Below are 20,181 nucleotides of genomic sequence, written 5' to 3' on the forward strand. Positions count from 1 at the left end.
AAAAAAAAAATTAAAATTGTATGTTTATGAATATTATAAATATAGTTGTAAAAATAAATAATCAGTCCCTTGCTTTGATGGAACATAAAATAGATAACTTGTCCTCTTAGTTTACAAAAATAAATAACCGATCAAAAACAAATCCTCCTGCCCTCCTCCCCCCAGAATACCAAAGGATCGTTCCCTTAACTGTGGGGAATATGAAAAAAAAAGTATTTTGTTAAGAATATATACTGTAGACTTCTTAGACATGTATAGTACTGTACCGAGTTGTCTCTGGATTCCGTTATGGTTTTGGGAAGATGGATGCAGTGGGATAACGCTCTCCTGTTGATCAAATTTATCCTGTTTCTGGAACTTCTAGTGATTTACCCGATGAATTAGCAACTTTCGTCAGCAGTTTAGTATTCATCTGCACGAAATCTACATATTTTATGTTTGATCTTTTGAAAGGGTGGAAAAGCAGCGTGGAGGCCTTATGCGACTTCTGGCGCGGAGAGAATTAAGGTTAAGGTAAGGATCTTTTGTTCGAATATATCAAATGTATTTTACGTTGGAATTCTGACAAACTATTGTCATCTGTCCATGTATTGTCTCTCACATCTATCCTTTTTCCTCACTACTCCTATCTCCTGTCTTTTTGTGCACCAGTTGCATGATGTAACAAGAAGAAAAGATTTCACAGCCATGTTTACATTGCTACCATTGACTTAAAGAACTATATAAAGAGTTTTACTTTTACTTATCCTATACCTCTCCTACAACGTTTGCAATGTGACAATGAGGGATTTCTAAAGGTGCAACCAAAATCCATTCGAAGACAGACATGGTAAGAAGAAAGGGACAACCAAATTAGAACTGAAAAAGTCTACAATAAACACAAAACCAACCCTAAACTATTACCATATTTATTAATCATTGGTGTATACAAATTCTTCAAACGCAATAAATGACCAAATAAGAAAGTATTAGATAAAAACGTTGTTTTTTTTTGACAGACCATTACAAAATATGATGCACGCAGGTGCTCCGGAATAGGAGGCAATTCCTGTTCCACTAGTAGCACACCTCGTGCTGCTCATTAACAGAACTGGTGATGATTCGCATTCAGTGAGGAAGAGAGAATGTAATTGTAACGAAGACAAGAGTAACATGTTCGTAGTCATCTTTTTCACAGATTTCATAATGATCATATCGGGGCCTTTTATAGCTGTCTATGCGGTATTGGCTTTGCTCATTGTTGAAGCCGTACGGTGACCTTTAATTGTTAATGTCTGTGTCATTTTATTCTGTTGTGGACAGTTGTCTCATTTGCAATCATACCATTTTTGGATATCTTCTTTGTTATCAGCAATTCCATATCTAGGAAGTGAGGAAAGAAAAAAAAACGCAAACCATGGAATATCGTATCAACTGAGATACCATACCTGCCAACTGTCACTATTTGCGGGGGATTTCCCCCATGGAGGCTCCCAAATTGAAATTTTTAAAGAGCAATTGTGTCCACAATTTTTACAAAACAATTAATTTTACAATGAATTGAGACATATAAAAGTATGAAGAAGCCAAGAAACAACAGGACACTGAATTTGAAGTTTTTTTTAGGTGTATGGCAGCCATCTTGCAAGCATTTTGAAAACTTGGCAGGTATGAGATACATATACTGAGTTCTCAATATGTAGGTGTTGCTGGAATATCGCCATATAGAAATACAAAATACACAGTTGGACACTTAAAATCATGTCTTTTTGTCAAGTTCAGTTTCTTAAATAAACGCACCAAAGAAGCTAGGCAGATAATTTTGAACGCCAAACGAGTGTTTTGTCTATATGTTGTGTACATTTTTTCATTTTGTACAGGTTATTACTTTTACAAAAACTTTATACAAATTACTTGTATAATGCAATCATGGGGGGTGCAGTTATAACTGATACAAAAATAATTGTACAAGTAAAGGAGAAAAAGATAATAACGTGTACAACTCACTATCTTTAAGTTATATTTGTTTCTTATTATTTAAAAACTCTTCTCTTTTGGGTTTGTTAGTCTCGATTTTTGGGGCATTTTGTTGTATTTTTGAAATTTATAATGTGTTTGTTTTATCCTTTCTTATTTTCCAGTGTTTATGAGTATTGATTTTGAAATGTTAAAAGTTTACAGACGAGCGAATTGAAGGACGCAAAGTAATAACATCAGTTAACATGACACCTTATGCAAATTTAGCTAAACAACTTGATGACACGTAAATTCTGGCTTCTGGTGCAAAGTAACAAAGTCGTAAAAAGCAAAAATAAATTGTTACCCTTCAACCATTTATTTTCAAACATACATCATTACAAAAAGTTGGAAACACAAGTCAAGCCTAAATAACATATTTGTTTCCACGAGACAAGGAAGCATACTATTTGGAATTACACAATAAGTTCAATTATGGTCTAGCAACATTGAAATAATAAGCAATGATGCTATCCATCAGATTTCGTTTGGTAAGCCACTTCAGCTGCTCTTTTTGACTTTAGAGGTGCAATACACTGAATTTGGTGGTCCTTGTAGTGCATGATCCACTTTTTTTCTCCATCTGGACACAACAAGGTTTACTTGACAACGGGAATTAAAGTCTGTAGATAAATTCATCATAGATACCAGGATTAAAATTTTATATTTACGCCAGACACTCGTTTCTTCAACAAAAGACTCATCAGTGACGCTCGAATCAAAAAAAATTTAAAATGCCAAATTAAGTACGAAGTTGAAGAGCATTGAATACCAAAATTTCCTAAAATTTGTGCCAAATACAGCTTAAGTAATATATTCCTGAGGTAGAAAAGCCTTATTACTAAAAAATCAAAGTTTTTTTAACAGTAAATTTATTATGAACAACATATCAATGATAACTCAGGTCAACACAGAAGTCTTTTTGGAACTTAATTTTGCTTTTTTTTTTACCGTATCAATAGCTTCTCTGTATCTTTCACGTGAAAATATTGAATTATTGGAAGATTTATTATCATCACGCAATTTAATTATTTCATCGCGAAATTTCTTTTCTATACTGTTTCCCAATGAATTATTTGTTAAAAGGAAAACGATTTGTTGTGAAATTCATATAGTCCAATGTAAAAAAAAATATATTTGTACAAGTAATATTATCTTTTTCTCAGTAAAATTTGTACTAGTAATTACTTGTACAAGTGTGTTTGTACAAGTAATAACCTGTATGATGGTAATTACTTGTTTTAAATTTTTGTACAGGTGATGACATTTGCGCCGATTTTGAAAATTTTCATTCTTTCATTTGCGCCGATTTTATATTTCCTCCTAATTAGGTTTACAGGTAAGTTAAAACTTGTACATGTACTGTGTTATATACCATTGGTTAAATCTGGTTATAATTGTTTTTCATCCATGTTTAAGTTAATTTTGAGTCATATTGTTCTGGAACTTCGTTGTATCTTGATGGGCATATTGACTCGGACTTCTCTTGAACTGAATTTTAATGTGCGTATTGTTATGCTTTTACTTTTCTACACTGGTTAGAGGTATAGGGGGAGGGTTGAGATCTCACAAACATGTTTAACCCCGCCGCATTTTTGCGCCTGTCCCAAGTCAGGAGCCTCTGGCCTTTGTTAGTCTTGTATTATTTAAATTTTAGTTTCTTGTGTACAATTTGGAAATTAGTATGGCGTTCATTATCACTGAACTAGTATATATTTGTTTAGGGGCCAGCTGAAGGACGCCTCCGGGTGCGGGAATTTCTCGCTACATTGAAGACCTGTTGGTGACCTTCTGCTGTTGTGTTTTTTTATTTTGGTCGGGTTGTTGTCTCTTTGACACATTCCCCATTTCCATTCTCAATTTTATATTGCACACTGAAACGACCGAGGAGTCAATTCGTTAATCATCGAAGGCCATACATATCGGAAGTTCAGTGTTCTGAAACATAACTATACATATCTTACTAATGTACCATACAATCGTGTAAAGCCAGAGTTACCACGGATTCTATTGTCAAAACACAGATCGAGCATAACCATGTGGCAGAGGTCCGAAAGACAGATGATAAAGAACTACGGAAACAGTCAACAAGGAAAAAAGTCTGGCGATGTATCTTGAATGCCTTTTTCCACCTCCCAGTGGTGAGCAGGGGACAACAGTTATATACATGTTGTGATTGACAATTCATTACATTTGTACAAGTGGCAAACGGAAGAGGTCTATAATGATAAATGAAAAATAACATGACTTGGATGGAGAGTTCTCTCATTGACACTCATATCACATCTTCTTATATCTATTCACCTGTAATAAAATCGGCGCAAATGAAAGAAAAAATCGGCGCAAATGCAAAACGCCGAAAATAATAGTACACGACATATGGCAAACACGACAAACAGTAACAGATACAAACGACTCATTAGGACACTCGGATTAAACTAAAGTTAAAACGCAGAATAAAGTACGAATTAAAGAACATTGAGGACACAACTCCCGAAACGTTTTACTAAAAATAGCTTGTTATCAGTTTATACCTAACCGACCATCACTGTCAATTGCTACATTAACAAGCTAGATAATGTAGCAATTGGCAGTGATGGTCGGTTAGGTATAAACTGATAACAAAACTTAAGGTTGTTCGACACACGATTGATCTTATATCCTAGAAATGAAGGACCATAGCCATATTTGGTATCTATTCGTAGAGTAATGAGTATATTTAAGTCAACTTAAAGACCAGAAGACTCGAGTAGACCTAGCTATATCTGATGTACCATAACTACTAAGGTTAAATGCATTTGGTGTGACCAAATCACTCTACATAATTTTTTACTGTTCAGGGAGATAAAATCTGATTTATCCTGACTTCACACTAAAAAAGGATGATTTCATCTTCTAAATTATCAATTTCCTATTTCTCTACAGTAACATGCGCTCTGCTTCGTTGTATGGTATGTACATATCTCTCTTTTTTTCTTTTTTTTTAATTACTAATAATCAAGTTTTATTGCAGTTTTGCTTTTAACAATTCACTCAATTTACAGCTTTAATAAAGTATTCCTTAAATTAGTTATTGAATATTTAGGGGAAAATATTTTAAAAGTATTTCTATAAAGTTAATTGTATTTATTACATATGTAACAGGAGGGTCGGTTGGCTATGCGTCACCGTTCCCTCCTGTCTATTACGGGTTCTTTCTTCTGCGACTGAGCTCTGCCAATGAGAACAAAACCACCCAAAGTTTTTGGTAGGGTTCGTGTTGTAAATGTTGAAAACAATCTTTGTATAGTGAGAGCTTTTGTCATTTTTTTTCTTCATAAAAATAAAGTATATACAAGTTTCTATTGTAGTTTCCATATTGGATTTTGTCCATACACCATTGTCCTATTATATATATTATATAAAAAAGAAGATGTGGTATTATTGCCAATGAGACAACTATCCACAAAAGACCAATGTGACACAAACATTAACAACTATAGGTAACCGTACGGCCTTCAACAATGAGCAAAGCCCATACCGCATAGTCAGCCATAAAAGGCCCGATAAGACAATGTTAAACAATTCAAACGAGAAAACTAACGGCCTTATGTATGTAAAAAATGAACGAAAAACAAATATGTAAGACATAAACAAACTACAACCACTGAATTACAGGTTCCTGACTTAGGACAGGCACATACATAAATACTGTGGCGGGGTTAAACATGTTAGCGGGATCCCAACCCTCCGGCCTAACCTGGGACAGTGGTATAACAGTACAACATAAGAACGAACTATAAAAATCAGTTGAATAAGACTTAACTCATCAGATAGACAAAAAAAATACAAGTGGACGTGGCCGGGTACTTATACATCCCGACACAAAAAGACACCATGAACAGATCTGAGAGTCCTCGCAGTTATCTGACAGCTAGTTCAAAGCCACTAACAATTAATCAAAAAAATGCATCTAAGACTAAACAATCAATCCGTACACATCCAACATCCAATGGATTTAGTGTAAAGACGTTATAAACAACCAGAGAAAAACATGACCTTGTGCAATGCGAAGTTACAGGTATCGACAGATTGTAGATCTAGGAATATGTATATAACATACTAGTTATATTTAGTAAGCTTTTAATCTACTGATAATCTTTTAGAATAAGTTTATTTAAAGGAGCGGCAAGTTTACATGGATCATTTCTAAATTTCCGGGCACGGTTAACAACATTTCCGTAAAAATGAGGATGTGCTATCCCGTTTGAAATAAGTTTTCTACAGGTACAACCAAATTTCAAAACCTAATCTTTATATCTATGGAAAAATTTAGTTAAGGTTTTAAGGAATATATGGTAACGATATCCCTGGTTTAATAGTTTACCAGTAATAAATAGGTTGCGTTCGTTAAAATCAAAAACGTCTCAACAGACACGGGCATAACGAACAAGTTGTGAAATATAAACACCGTAAGATGGTGCCAAAGGAACATCACCATCTAAAAATGGAAAATTAACAATAGGGAACGAAAAATCGTCTCTTTTGTCGTAAAATTTAGTATGTAGTTTCCCGTTTAAAACCGAAATATTTAAATCCAGGAAAGGACAGTTTATGTTTCTTTTAGGTTTTCTTTCCATTGTACAAAATCACCAATGCAGAACAAAGCAACAAGATACACCACCTTACTATTTTTTTTCAAGGCAATTAAAACAGAAACAAAGAAGAAAACTGATGCAAAGGATTTTTTTCCCCCAAAGTTGATTACTTCACAACCGATTTATAGAATCGATGCCGATGTCAATCTTTTATATCCCCATAGAGATTTGTTTTGTGTAAGTTGGGTTGCTATCTTATTGACATTGATCAAAATTTAAAAAAGAAAGGAAAAGCCGAACAGAATGTCCTCAATCGCACGAACGACGTACACATGACCTTATCTAATATTTCCAAAACATAGTCTCATCATCTCCTGGTAATTATTTCAATACATTATGCTTTGAAATCTTTTATTTTAAATTCATTCCTCTGGTTTTTTTCCCTTGTGAACATGTGTAATACTATATAAAACATGCCTATGTAGATATAAAAATTACCAAAAAGAAAAGATGTTTAATTTAATTCTTTCTGTTTCCGTTTTTCCGTATTCCGTTCCGTTTTCCGTTTCCGCCGTTTAGCAATACCCGTTTCGAAGCCCAGTTACAATTCTATATCATTCTAGCAGCAGCTTGTTGTACTGACGAAATTAGATAGGATTCTTCTTTTGTGCCGCTATACCAATTATGTTCCCATATTTCAAAATAGGCCTTTTAAATGCAATATAAAGTTTTTCCAGAGACTGTCTATCATCTTATGTTTTAAATATCTCATAGTATTTAAAAGACGTCTACAAGCTTTTGAATAAATTACTGTATGTGACTTGTCCATCTGGCAATAGATGATAGGGTTATACAAAGATGTTTATGTTTTGTCACTTCTGAGACATTTTCTAGTATCATCTGCAAACAGTTTTATTTTGTTTGTAACTCCATCTGCCATGTCATTCACAAACAATAAAAGCAGAAAAGGGCCCAAGATGGACCCTTGAGGGACACCTGCCTTGCCAGTATTCCAATAAGATTTTTTTTTTATTCCAACTGTTGTCTTTCAGAAAGATAACTTTTGGACCAGTTAAGCAAATTACCCTTTATTCCATATTTTCTTAATTTATACATAAGTCCCATATGCCAAAGGCGACCAATGCCTTTTACACATCAAAAATAAATCTGACATATTTCCCTTTGTCCAGATTTTTAACAATCTCATCATAAAATTAAAGTAACTGATTTATAGTAGAATCCTTGAAACGGAACCCTAAACAGTAAGTATTGCATTATTATGCATGTAGTTATGGAAAGACTTAATATTAAAGTAACAGAGATAGGCCTGTAGTTTGAGACACTGTCATGATCTCCTACATACCCTAGTAGATATGTGATACGTTTGCAAGTTTCGAATCACTGGGAACTTTTCCAGTTTGTAAGCTTTTATTAATTATGAATGTTAGAGGTGTAACCAGTGATGGGAATATTGCCTTAAGAAATTTTGGAGGTAGCTTTTCAGGTCCAGCTGGTTTGTTAATATTTAAAATTGGGGAATGTTCAATCACATCCTGCTCGGTTATCACTATGTCAGACAGCCCAGTTTGGGTGCCAAAGGTGGGACATTAGGCAATTGCAGTTCTGTACGATAAAATATAGTTGTTATAAATCAATTAGGCCAGATAGGCCTTATAATTTTTTTAAACATAATTGAAGGACCATTTACACTCAGGACCAAGTCATCAGTAGGCAGTACAGATATATTAAAACAACCTAGCATCATATTGCTAGTAGCGGGAGTAGCATTGTCAGGTATTTTTTTTTTTTTTTTTTAAATTTGGTCAATGAACAATCGAAATAGAATGCTTTTGTCTCCCTATTACTTACATTGTACATATAGGTGATACTTCTATGACAAATCCTTGTACATGAGAGGTGTCTGTCAAATCTTTATTTCACAAAGAATGAATTGCATAACAATGAACTGAGCTCAAAGCAAAGTACTTTAATAATACACTTAGACAAAGAGCTAAATCCAGTGATATACTTTGTACTACAGGTCCTTCACGAACAACCATCGACCAAAACCATATCTCAATAACATGCCATACTACATGGTTGGATCAGAAATCCTGAAAAAGATCATGGATAACATCGTTATTTGTTAAAAGATATATCAAAACATATATCACAAACACAAAGGACGTCATTAAGTTTCAGGAATACCTACTTACGACACTTGTACATGTTCGACCAAAACTAGAGTATGCGGCTTGCTTTGTTTGGAACCCTCATACTGCCGAACCGAATACAATAAACTTGAGAAGACCCGGAGTGCGACTAGGTATGACTGTAATCATTATCATACAGGCATGCTAAATACTCTTAAATGGCCTTCCTTTATTACAACGACGCAGACATAAAAAAAAAACCAACTAAACTCATGAAGTACTTAATAAACTGAGACTACAATAATGTGTTATAGTAGTCTCAGACACAGGCACTTTAAATCAATACGTTGATAGTGGTTCTTCCAAATTGGGCAATGGATAGAAACAAGTGCCTGTGGTCTCAGACATAAATAAGGCCTTTAGTTTTCTGTTTGAATTGTTCACGTGACCAATGTCCATATTGTAGCAGTGCCATAAAATTTACTATTAGAATTATTCCTTTTTTCCTTTAACTCAAATGGAATTAACTGCATCCAAATGTGACCTCCTCCTCCCCCTCCCACGTTAATTTCCGATACACTAAATATTTTAGAGAAAAGTTGACACCTACAATTATCTACAATATAGGAAAGTAAACCTTAGTAGGTATATGAATAGTTTTAACCACATGTCATGTTAGGATTTTTTTTTTGCTGGTACTATTCTTTTATTAATATTTTTTTATTCTATTTTTTTTATCCCAGTACGCATGCGCAGTAGTTAGTAACACCAAACAATCTGATGGATAACTGGATACCAAAAAAAAGAAGAAGAACGAAGTTTAAGTATATTTAGGGACTTTAACCTGTATTTTGCTAAGCAGACTTGTCATATCCCTTCTTTTTATGGCTAGATTAATGTCTTTTATTGTTCCCTACGATCCACCATATTCATTTCAAGTCCAAATTTCTCATGCCAACAAAAGTTGACAAATTCAAATGAGTCGAGTAGACCGGTAAATGCTATGATTAAAGTTAACCGATTAATATATTTAAAAAAACAATACCCCCAGTCCACTCTGTTGTCAATTTTTGTTTAATCATTAAAATTATTAAGAGATAGTTTAAGATGTTGCACAATTTTATATATTAAGACTTAATATAAAGAATTGAATGAAATGAATGAAAAGATCCGAAATGTATGAGGCATGTATGTATGTATCATATGACAAAGCAGAATTAAATTTCATTTGTTTTTGGGGGGAGAGTGGTGGTCTAATATGCACACCAAACCATGGTAGTATAATCAGTTGGTTGATTATGGCTATTATCTGACAGAAGCAGAAGAAGCAATAGGAAAGAAGGTTGATCTTTCATCAATTATAAGATGACAAAAAGATAATTAATCACTTGGGCATTTAAATTCAACCAATAGATTTTTTTTCAATAGAAGTGAACATAATTCAGTTCTGGTCAGTTACACCTGGAGCATGTAGCTTGATCAATTGATTTCTAAATAAAAGATTTGCATTTTTTTAGTTCTAGAAAAAAACAATGCTTCAGTTAATCATGCATTGTTGTTCCTGAAATGCTAGTTGAAAATGCTCATAGGTAAATTTCATACCATAAGTTTTAATAGGAAAAGGAAGTCCCTGTATACCCTTTCTAAACACTGGTACACTCTTAAACAGGGAATACCCCACTTCTTATGCACACATCAACATTTTGATAAGACATGTAATGGTATACAAATGAAAGGGGGGGCAAGGGGGTCCCCATAACAGCAAAACAGTGAATTGATATGGTGAAAAACAGATAACAAGGAATTGAAAAGGGATAATAACAGATAACAGTAAATGAAATATGAAAATTAATCTGTCCAGGACCAATCCAGTAGATGACTCGTAGATCTTAGTATATAACTTGTGGTATGGACCTACAGGCCGTTGAGGCAGTTCTGCCTTGGTTGATTTTTTTATAGGGATGTTTTTAATCTAGGGCATTTGAGAGATCAATTTTTAATGATTTAGGTTTTTTATTTAATTTTTGAAAATAGTGCAGCCAGTGACACTTTATTATCAATTTGATTTTTAGAAGTTTTTACAAGTAATAAAAAAAACCATTGATGCACAATATATTTTTTTGTATTTAATCTCATGATAAAACTAACTTATAAAATACAAAAATACCCAGATCAGTGGAGACAGGACATGTAACTTAAACACGCATGCCAGTTATGGTTATTCTGATAATAGAAATTGACTCAAGTGACAGTTCTGATAGTATTATAGAAATTGGACCTAGTGAAAATTTGGATGACACCAAGTGTAACACCAATCATGTATCTTTTATGAAATTATAGAATATGGAAAATTTGGGTACAGCATTGGAAAAGCTGTAGGATTTAAAAAAAGGATATATGTCGAAAATTAAACTGAAGACACATCTGTATTTGCATCGATGGTTTCTGAGCTTCAATTTGTGAAGCACTTAGTAAGCTTTTAAAAATATGGTGGTCAGGGTTCTCTTTCATGTAAATGAAAAGAAAGGGAGTAGCACTTATAATATAAATGCTAAAAGAAAAGGATGTTGTATAATTCCCAAAGCCACAATTCAAACCCACATCACTTAGTATAATGTAATACAATTCAAAAGAGAAAACTATCTACCTAATTTGTCCACAAAATAGTGAACGAGAAACTGAGTAACACAGTAACAAACTACAACCACTGAATCCAGGCTCCTGACTTGGAAATAGGCACTTACAGAATGTGACTGCATCAACTTTAGCATGCTAGTTGGTGTCCAATCCTCCCCTAATCAGTGACAGTGGTGTAATAGTGTAACATAAAGATAACTATGTGGTCATTGAATAGAAAAATCTATAGGATGTACCAATGCTTTTTTTATAACAAAATCCATACTATAAGTTATTGTACAAGTAATAAGTGAATGATAATTTGTACAAAATGCTACATGTTCACAGACAATGGAATTTATTACAAAAGATAATAATAATATATACTGGAATGGTCCTGGGTCCAATTGATTTTATATGTTTATGTGATGTATGTTACTGAAATTCTTCTGCAAATACAGGACCACCCGATATTACCAGTAGAAAGACCCCAATAGATATACATTGTAAGAAGATGTGGTAAGCGTGCCAATGAGACTATTATCCATTCAAATCACAATTTCCAATTGTCTTCAATTTCTACAGAAGATTGGCTGTCAAAATGCGAACATTCCATTTTTCAATAACAGTTAACAGCAAATAGATTCTCACAATAACAGATAACAAAATAGATAATAGTCCCATAACAGCTACAAAGAATAAGACAATAACTGCTAACAGTAAATATATTTTCAGAATAACAGATAACAAAGAATTAAAATGCCCCATAACAGCATAACAGTTAAACCCCTTGCCCGCCCTCACAAATGTCTGGCTTCCCTCTGTCTGTTACCGTATGACTTTTTTGTCTGTCCGGCATCCACATGTCGCACTGTAACTTGAGAATCACATGTCCAAATTTCATGGAACTGAAGATAGTTGTTTCTTATGATGGTCAAACAATCTGTATACTTTTTGGTGAAAATAGGATTTAAATTGTTTGTGTAGCCGGACTCTATATAACTAAAACAGGGATGTGTTTTTTCACATGTTGCGCTGTATCTCAAAAATGATTTCTGATTATTGCTTTAAACCTCAACCACTTCTTAATTATTCTAATCCAAAGAGTTGTATATTTTTTGGTGATGATTCAAAATTCAATTTTAGAGTAATTGAGTTTTTTGTATAAAAGGGGGGATGGGTGGTTTTACCATGTCACTTTCTATCTCATAAATGATTTATGATTATTGGTTAAAACTTAACACACTTCTTAGTTATATTAATCTAAAGATCTTAATACTTTTTAGTGATTAAAATTTTACTTTAGAGTTATTGAGTTTTTTGTAAAAAAAAAGGGGGGGACTTTTACATGTTTCATCATATCTTAAAAACATTAATGACTATTGCTTAAAACTTTACACACTTCTTAGTTATATTAATCTAAAGATCTGAACAGTTTTTTGGTGATGATTCAAAATTTGTCATGCTGTATCTCAGAAACTATTTCTGCTTATTGCTGACCCGTGTTAAGAGAGAGCCACATCTCTTGCACGTTAAAGACACCCTTGTAGATTTCGAAAAAGAGTAGGCTAATGCCGCTACAAGGCAGCACTCGCACCCGCAAAGTGGAAAGGGATTAATATAAGTTGCAAAACTTGTTTCCCAATCCACTATAAATAAATATGTTTAAACTAAAAGCATAAAACTTCTTACACAAGACGAAGGGCATATCATGCACTCATGGCACAGCTATTTATTCTGACTTGAACCCAACTTGTTACATCTAAACAAAAGGTAGGGTACATTGTAGATAGGTATAGTTTTTTTTTTTTTAATTTTACATTGAGTCTATGGGAGCAAATTATTCTGACTTAATGAAAAATTCCCAAATAAATCCTTAGGGTAGGCTCTTATTAAGACTAAAATGTAAAATAGGTAGGATGACTGGAACCATACAGATATTATTTTGGCCTCAGTAATATGTTTCATTCTTAAACATCATTCTAACTTAATTTTCAACATGATAATTTTCATCTCACTTCAGTTTTTGAATTTTATGTAGTTTATGAGACTTGCTGTTCCCTTATATAAGGGGGTAGAAATGTTCTTTAACTCAGTTGTCAGGCATTCATTTTCTGCTACTACATACTATTGAATAAGTGTCAATTTGGTAAAATTTTATCGTGATTTGTCAAAATATCCTTATCACATACAGGTCCGTAGCCAGGAATTTCCAAAGGGGGGTTCGTTTGACTCACAAACTCGACTTTAACAGTCACAATTCGAACAGAACATCGACTTTAACAGTGCTTATTAGTTTTCAATGAGGGGTTCGTCTGAACCCCCCGAACCCCCCTGGCTACGGGTATGACATATCATCAGAGATCTCAAATAACTAGGGTTACTGTCAATCAACTTATTTGAAAAGAGCTAAACCCCTTGAATTTTTTTTTTTTTTAAATGGCTGCGTTAGCACTCTTACAGCAATTTTTTTTGACAGATGGTTATATATGACAGCAAACAAATTTTGCTATAACATTGTAGCCATCTGTGTTTTCCAAAGACACTTTGTTTCCAGACAATAACTTAAGTTTAAGTGAATGATTTTATGGGTTATGGTCACAACAATTTAGGAATTCAGGGCCTAAAAAGGGGTCCAAATAAGCATTCTTCCAGTTCCATTTAATAACTTGTGTGTAAGCGTACAGATCTTTCTGAAATTGAACCACAAGGTTCCATACCAAAATTGGAAGGTTGGGATTAATTTTTGGTGTTACTGCCCAAACTGTTTAGGAATTATAGGGGCAAAAAACAATACTTTTCTAAGATTTTCATAGGCGGATCCAGGGGGCCCTGAGCCCCCCTTTGTTGGAATTTTTTTTTGCTTTTATAGGGAATCACTGAAGCATGACAGGAGTGGGCCCCCTAAAAGGTCAGTCAGCAGGCCCCCCTTATGAAAAGTTCTGGATCCGCCACTGATTTTGTATAAATTGCTTGGTTCTTGACTAATTTCAATGTGGTTTTATTCTTGAATTCATGGGGTTCTTTAATATGCTGAATCTAATCATATATTAAGTTTTTGGAATTTGGGCCCCGTTTCAAATTGGTCCACATGAGAATCAAAGGGTCTAAAATTAATTTGAGTCAAAGCTTTTACTTAAGATTTTTAATTTTGAGTCCCAATTTCAATTTGGTCTTCATTAAGGTCTTAAGGGTCCAAAACTAAACTTAGTTTGATTTCATTAAAAGTTGAATTCTAGAGGCTCTTTGATATGCTGAATATAAACATTTTTTATATTTTTTATTATGGACCCAGTTTTCAAGTTGGTCCAAATTGGGGTCCAAAATTAAACTTTGTTTGATTTCATAAAAAAATTGAATTAAACTTGTATTGGGGTTCTTTGATATGCCAAATCTAACCATGTACATGTAAATGGTTCTTAATTTTTAGTACCATTTTAAAATTGATCTACAGTAAGGTCCAAAGGATCTAGAATAAAACTTTAGTTTGATTTTAACTAAAATGGATTTCTTGGGGTTCTTTGATATGCTGAATCTAAACATGTACTTATATTTTTGACTATTTGCCCAGTTTTCAAGTTGGTCCAAATCGGGATCCAAAAGTAAACTTTTTTTTATTTCAACAAAAAACTAAATATAGGCAGAGTCTAACAATGTATTTAGATTTTTGATATTTGGGCCCCTTTATTGAATTGGTCCCCATTGAGGTCAACAGGGTCCAAAATGTTTGATTTATTAAAATTATATTATTGGTGTTATTTGATATGCTGAATCTAACTGTATTTAGATTTAAAAAAAAAAATCTTCACTTTTCTTGAGAAAACTAAAATGGCGTCCGCTAGCATTCAGTGCAATTGCGAGAATGCTGGCTAATCTAAACACATGTTAAGAGATAACATGCGCCTAATCCTCATTGGTCAATTAAATATCATTAAACAATCATATTACATGTAGTAATTAATCTTGACTCTGATTGTGAGATGACCCACTGATCTTAAATTGCCTGTAATCAAAAACTTACAGACGACCCCAGCAAATTTACAGTTTCATATTACTCTTGATAAGAATAATTTCCTGACAATTTTTTTTTTATGTTCCATAAAATGATTTATTGGTGTTATTTGATATGCTGAATCTAACTGTATTTAGATTTTTAATCTGGGGCCCATGGTCCTTTTTCAAGTTGATCTGCTTTAAGGTCACAAGGAGGGTCCACAATTTAAAGTAGTTTGATTTAATAAAAAAAAGAGAATTTTTGGGGTTTTTTGATATGCTAAATCTCGCCAAGATTTTTAATTTTAGATTTTTGATTTTTGGGCCCCATTATCAAACTGGTACACCATGAGATCAAAAGGGTTCACAACATTAAACCTTGTTGGAGCCAAGAATTTTAATTTTAGATTTTTGTTTTTTGGGCCCCATTATCAAACTGGTACACATTGAGATCAATAGGGTCCACAACATTCAACCTTGTTGGATTTCATAAAAAAAATAATTCTTGGGATTCTTTGATATACTTAAACTTACCATATATTTAGTTTTGGGTATTGGACCATAAAAGGTTAATTGATTTTTTTTTAAGTTCACTTGGAACACATTCATTTTGTGTCAAAAACCTTTGTTGTGTCAAATATTTAATCACAATCCAAATTCAGAGCTGAATCAAGCTTGACTGTTGTCCATACTTGTCCCAACTGTTCAGAGTTAGACTTCTGCAGTCATATCAAGCTCTGCCCTGTGTAGCATTTTATAATAAAACTTATATCATATAGATAAATATCAGTTATATCAAAGACGAGTTCTAAAATTGTGAACAATTGACTTTTTAGCTCACCATTGTCTGTTGTAGTATATCATTTGTCATGGTTGTCGTCTGTCATTGTAAACTATTTAAAAAATCCTCTGTAATAAAATTGAGAATGGAAATGGGGAATGTGTCAAAGAGACAACAACCGGACCATAGAGCAGACAACAGCAGAAGGTCACCAACAGGTCTTCAATGCAGCGAGAAATTCCAGCACCTGGAGGCCACTTTGCAAAATACTTTCAAACTTTAATATTCCTTAGGGTATCTAGGTTATGAGTTTTGAACAGCGGTATACTAACTGTTGCCTTTATTTATAAATTGTATCTGATCAAACGATAACAGGTCAGCGATTCAGGCTCATGAGAGCCTCTTGTTTAAAAGAATTGTGCCCCTTTGAAATACTGAATTTATGGTACATGCCCTCATCAGTGCTCTCTTGGGTACAAATCATGCCAGATTTTGATAAAACTTATACTATATAGGTTAATATCAGCAAATTCTTTTTTTATCACTGTTCTGGTGAGCTTCAGCCATTACTTGGCGTCCGTAGTCGTCCGTCTGGTGTAAACTATTTCAAACATCTTCTCTTCGAAACTACTGAACCAATTCTAACCAAACTTAATCTGATGATCCTTAGGGTATCAAGAATAAAGTTTGTGTTTTATTTCTGTTATATCAAAAAACATGGCCACCATGGCTAAAAATATAACATGGGGTAGAATGCAGTTGGCTGATATCTCAAAAACTAAAGCAGTGAGAGCAAATTTTAAGGAAAGTTTGCAGTTTTTGGTTATTATCTTGAATAGTATTAATGATAAAGATAAACTGTAAACAGCAAATTTGTTCAGCAAAGTAAGATCTACAAATAAGTTAAGTGACCAAAATTGTCAACTGACCCCTTGAAGAGTTTTTGGCCTTTTTAGGACAATTTTACACAATCTGTTTTCTAACTTTAAAAAATTTTCTTTTCTGAAACCACTGAACCAATTCCATCCAAATCTAAGATGAATGATACTTAGGGTGTCAAAAATAAAGTTTGTGTTTTATTTTCTGTTTTGTCAAAAAACATGGCCACCATGGCTAAAAATAGAACTACGGGGTAAAATGCAGTTTTTTGCTTATATTTCAAAAACCAAAGCAGTTAGAGCAAATCTGATATGGGGTTAATAGTGTTCACAAAGTAAAGTTCGTTCAGCCCTGAAATTTTCAGATGAACCTAATAACCCAATGTTGGGTTGCTGCCACTAAATTGGTAGTTTTAAGGAAATATTGCAGTTTTTGGTTATTATCTTGAATAGTAATTATGATTAAGATAAGCTGTAAACAGCAAATATGTTCAGCAAAGTAAGATCTACAAACAAGTTCATAAAACCAAAATTGTCAATTGACCTCTTAAAGAGTTATTGTCCTTTAAGGACAATTTTTACACAATTTGTTTATCATGTTTTCTAACTTTAAAAAATCCTTCCCTCTAAAACTACTGAACCAATTCCAACCAAATTGAAGAAAGTATGACAAAAAACTACATTTTCAAACACTTATTAATGTATATTAAAAAAACCAACAAAAAACAATGAAATTGGACACTTACACTCTTAAACTAAAGGTGGGCAATTCAGGTTCTTGAGAGCCTCTTGTTTTTTTTGACAAGCTTTATAATTGGGGCCGATAAACAATTTTTAAAAGTGTTATGTCCCTTGGAAACATTGAATTTGTGGAAAATGGCATCATTAGTGCTCTCATGGATACAATATTTGCCAGATTTTTTATAAAATTTACACTTTGTTATTATCAGCAATATGAAACTATTTCTAAAATGGTGGTTGATCAACATTTTTAAGAGTTATGTCCCTTAGAAATATAAAATTCAAGGAAAATATCCTCTTTGTTCGTCAACTTCTTTCTTTTTTTAGCTCAGCTGGCCCAAAGGGCCAAGTTAGTTTTTCTCATCACTTTCTATCCAGCGTCGTCCGGCATGGTCTTTTTTCGACGTAAGCTTTTACAAAAATCTTCTCCTCTGAAACTACTGGGCCAAATTAAACCAAACTTGCCAACAATCATCACTGGGGTATCTAGTTTAAAGAATGTGTGGTGTGACCCGGCCAACCAACTGAGATGGCCACCACGACTAAAAATAGAACATAGGGGTAAAATGTAGATTTTGGCTTACAAAGCATTAAGAGCATATTTGACAGGGGTGAAATAGTTTATTAGGTAAAGATCTATCTGCCCTGACATTTTCAGATGAATCACACAACCTCTTGTTGGGTTGCTGTCCTTGAATTGGCAATTTTTAGGAAATTATACTGTTTTTGGCTATTATCTTGAGTATTATTATAGATAGAGATAAACTGAAAACAGCAATAATGTTCAGCAAAGTAAGATCTACAAATTTACTAGACGGGAGGGGTCCAGACCGCCACTGTGCAGACTCCACAGCTCACCAGTTAAGTAGACCTTAATGTTAGTGGACCCTTTTTCCAAAATTGTCGTATTAATGTGGAACTAATGTGCACTTTGGTTTTTTCGTGCAGATACAGACCTACAGACAAGACGGACAAGACAGGAGGGGTCCAGACCGCCACTGCGCAGACTCCACAGCTCACCAGTTAAGTAGACCTTAATGTTAGTGGACCCTTTTTCCAAAATTGTCGTATTAATGTGGAACTAATGTGCACTTTGGTTTTTTCTTGCAGATACAGACCTACAGACAAGAAGGACAAGATGGGAGGGGTCCAGACCGCCACTGCACAGACTCCACAGCTCACCAGTTAAGTAGACCTTAATGTTAGTGGATCTTTTTCCAAAATTGTCGTATTAATGTGGAACTAATGTGCACTTTGGTTTTTTCTTGCAGATACAGACCTAGACAAGACGGACAAGATGGGAGGGGTCCAGACCGCCACTGCGCAGACTCCACAGCTCACCAGTTAAGTAGACCTTAATGTTAGTGGACCCTTTTTCCAAAATTGTCGTATTAATGTGGAACTAATGTGCACTTTGGTTTTTTCTTGCAGATACAGACCTAGACAAGACGGACAAGATGGGAGGGGTCCAGACCGCCACTGCGCAGACTCCACAGCTCACCAGTTAAGTAGACCTTAATGTTAGTGGACCCTTTTTCCAAAATTGTCGTATTAATGTGGAACTAATGTGCACTTTGGTTTTTTCTTGCAGATACAAACCTACAGACAAGACGGACAAGATGGGAGGGGTCCAGAATGCCACTGCACAGACTCCACAGCTCACCAGTTAAGTAGACCTTAATGTTAGTGGACCCTTTTTCCAAAATTGTCGTATTAATGTGGAATTAATGTGCACTTTGGTTTTTTCTTGCAGATACAGACCTACAGACAAGACGGACAAGAAGGGAGGGGTCCAGACCGCCACTGCGCAGACTCCACAGCTCATAAGTTAAGTAGACCTTAATGTTAGTGGACCCTTTTTCCAAAATTGTCATATTAATGTGGAACTAATGTGCACTTTGGTTTTTTCTTGCAGATACAGACCTACAGACAAGACGGACAAGATGGGAGGGGTCCAGAATGCCACTGCACAGACTCCACAGCTCACCAGTTAAGTGGACCTTAATGTTAGTGGACCCTTTTTCCAAAATTGTCGTATTAATGTGGAACTAATGTGCACTTTGGTTTTTTCTTGCAGATACAGACCTACAGACAAGACGGACAATATGGGAGGGGTCCAGAATGCCACTGCACAGACTCCACAGCTCACCAGTTAAGTAGACCTTAATGTTAGTGGACCCTTTTTCCAAAATTGTCGTATTAATGTGGAACTAATGTGCACTTTGGTTTTTTCTTGCAGATACAGACCTACAGACAAGACGGACAAGATGGGAGGGGTCCAGAATGCCACTGCACAGACTCCACAGCTCACCAGTTAAGTAGACCTTAATGTTAGTGGACCCTTTTTCCAAAATTGTCGTATTAATGTGGAACTAATGTGCACTTTGGTTTTTTCTTGCAGATACAGACCTACAGACAAGACGGACAAGATGGGAGGGGTCCAGAAT

This window comes from Mytilus trossulus, chromosome 4 (genome assembly GCF_036588685.1).
Source record: "Mytilus trossulus isolate FHL-02 chromosome 4, PNRI_Mtr1.1.1.hap1, whole genome shotgun sequence".
Classification (NCBI taxonomy): Eukaryota; Metazoa; Mollusca; class Bivalvia; order Mytilida; family Mytilidae; genus Mytilus; species Mytilus trossulus.